The sequence below is a fragment of the Sinocyclocheilus grahami genome, unplaced genomic scaffold, assembly GCF_001515645.1.
Source record: "Sinocyclocheilus grahami isolate Dianchi unplaced genomic scaffold, SAMN03320097.WGS_v1.1 scaffold885.1, whole genome shotgun sequence".
Classification (NCBI taxonomy): Eukaryota; Metazoa; Chordata; class Actinopteri; order Cypriniformes; family Cyprinidae; genus Sinocyclocheilus; species Sinocyclocheilus grahami.
Window position 1 is genome coordinate 163,169 of NW_015506064.1, and position 2,848 is coordinate 166,016.

Below are 2,848 nucleotides of genomic sequence, written 5' to 3' on the forward strand. Positions count from 1 at the left end.
TATTTGAAGTTATCCTAACAGGAGTAAAAGTGCAGGTTTTAAGCATATTTCATGAGTTAAATATATTCTGAAGCACAGTATAAAAACTTAAATGAGATATTTGAAAAAGAACAAAATTAGAGAACACTTTCAGATACCTCCCAGTTAGTGGTGTTAATCCGGCACCTGGTGCTAATGTCTTTAATTATGTCAAACCCTATTTAACTGGCAGTTATTTAACTGGAAATTTAACTTTCCAGTTCTCACTGACTTTGTAAGATGGTGAGCCGTTCTAAAGTGACTGAAACCCTCCGACAGCAGGTTGTCCAGATGAAGGCCAATAGCAGCCATTGCAAGAGAAGCTGGTCATTTTAAATCTGTGATTTCTATAATATTGCATCTTTACAATGTCACTAACTCATTCAAGTCCCCCAAAAAGGCTGGTCGTCCACAAAAGACAAATGCACGAGAGGACAGGATAGTGCAGAGAATCTCAATGGGCAATCGGTTCAACACTGCAGCTGGAATTGCTTGCCAGTTCAGTGCTGAACAGGGTAAGGATCTGTCTCTGCATGTTTAAGAGCAGTCGGACTGAAAGTGTACTCTGCAGTGACGAAGCCTCTCATCAGCTGAAAGAATCAAAAGTCTAAGCTCACCTTTGCTGAGGAGCATGTTGCATGGACAGAGGAGAACTAGTCCAAAGTTTACTTTAAGATGGAGGAGGAAGTGTCCTGGTTTGGGGGATGTTTTCTCCAGCTGGAGTTGGGCCTCTTATACAGCTACATGGCAGGGTGAATGCAAATGTTTATCAGAACCTCCTGCAGAGTCCTGATCTAAACCCAACTGAAAATCTCTGGAAAATCCTTGGTGACAAAGTTATGGCTAAGAAACCCACTACAGTCACCAAACTGTGGAAGAGCAGTGTGAGAAACTAGTGAAGTCCTGCGGCCACAGATGTGCTGAAGTCATTCAAAGCAAGGGCCTCTACACTTCCTACTCTATTTTTGACTGCTTTAACCTTCAGAAATTTTAGTTGTAATCTTTCTTTGTGCTACAATCATTGCTGTTCTCTAATTCTGATCACTGTGTTTTCCACAAAATAAAGTTTTTTTTTGTTAAAGTGTCTTGGTTATTTTCTAAAACACTGTTCTACTAGCATGGTATAGCCAGAACTAAAATTCCTTCAAATTTTGAACGATGAAGATTACATTACTTATGAAAAAAATCAAGTGTTCATAAATTCTCTCATTTTGATCTCCACTGTATATATTCACCATATTATTAATTAATTGCAACATGTAAGCACATAAAACCCACTAAAACCCTTGTCGTAGTATTATCAGTGTACCTTTCATATGCAGGGTGTTGGAGTGAAAACCTGACACAAATGCTTTTTGTGAGGACCACGATGTCCGTCACTGTTTAACTCAGGTGTAAAGGTGGGCCTCTCTTTTTTGTTGTAGCTCACAAAGTAGCATGAATGGAGATCTGATTATTTCTCTTTCTCTGACAGATTAACATAATCCCGTCATATGCTGAAGCTTTTGTCAATTTCCGTATCCACTCAGCCCAAACACTGCAGGAGGTGAGAGGTCATGACTCATTCAGTTCTGATTGCTCATCTATTAACTTTTGCCCTCCACACCTACTTCACACCAACCAGTTTCTCATGAATCATTCTGATTAAAAAACTGATTAACTCTAGAAGGGTAGTTCACCCCAAAATTAAAATTGTGTCATCTGTAACACCCTCATGTCATCCCAAATCTGTATGACCTTCTTTCTTTGGTGGAACGCAAAAGAAAATAATTAGAACAATGTCTCCATGTGTGTCCAAACAATGAAAATCCAGTGTTGTTTGCACCTCATTGTTCTTCGAAATATCGTCTTCAGTGATCCGCAAGAAAGGAAAATGTATAATTCAGATAGACATAAGAGTGAGTAAATGATGACAGAATTTAAATTTTTGGGTGGGCTATCCCTTTGAATCAAACGCTATTTACAATGGTTAGAATCAAAACCCTTTCTGTCTGAACTATTTCATAGTTTGATCTTATGTCTTGTTTTAGGTTCTGGAGTTAGTCGAGTCAACTGTATCAGATGAGCGTGTGAAGGTAGAGCTAGTCGATGGATTCGACCCGCTGCCCATCAGCTCCTACGATGAGCAGGTGTTTGGCTTCCAGATCATAAAGAAAACGGTGAAGAGCAATGTTTCCTCAGCTCACGGTGGCCCCTGGTAAGACAAGTGATGCATTTCTGCTGAAGCACCCCTTACATACATCATTGACTTATGAAGAGCCACTTCTAGCTGATCTATGATTTCCACTCACAGGTGTCTGTGTTGGCAACACTGACAGCCGTCACTACAAGTATATCACGCAAGATATATATCGCTTTGCTCCGTCATGGTTCAAACCAGGTGATCCTCAGAGGTAAGACACAGGAGAAATGCTCTTTGTAATACAGTGGAGTATCCTAGCTTGAAATGTCAAGTTTTTATATGATAAAACATTCATGTTCCTCCTCTAGATTTCACGGTGTGAACGAGAGAATCTCCATTCAGAACTATGAAGAGATCGTGCTGTTTTACTCCCAGCTCATCCAGAATAATGACATCAGGAAGTTGCCGCCACCTCACAGTATACTCTTAAAAATAAAGGTGCTTCAAAAGGTTCTTCAAGCGATGCTATAGAAGAACCATTTTTGGTTCCACAAAGAACCATTCAGTCAAAAGTTCTTTAAAGAACCATCTCTTGCTTACCTTTTTATTATCTGAAGAACCTTCTTTCACCACAAAGAACCTTTTATGAAACAGAAAGGTTCTTCAGATGTTAAAGGTTCTTTATGGAACCATTTAGACAAAAAGGTT

The 2,848-nt window shown here is 39.5% G+C and overlaps 1 pseudogene; it reads left to right on the plus strand.

Moving 5' to 3' along the window:
• The window catches only part of LOC107563670 (probable carboxypeptidase PM20D1.1), a 15,351-nt pseudogene extending 12,737 nt beyond the window's left edge, over positions 1-2,614 (plus strand).
• The last annotated feature ends 234 nt before the right edge of the window (positions 2,615-2,848 follow it).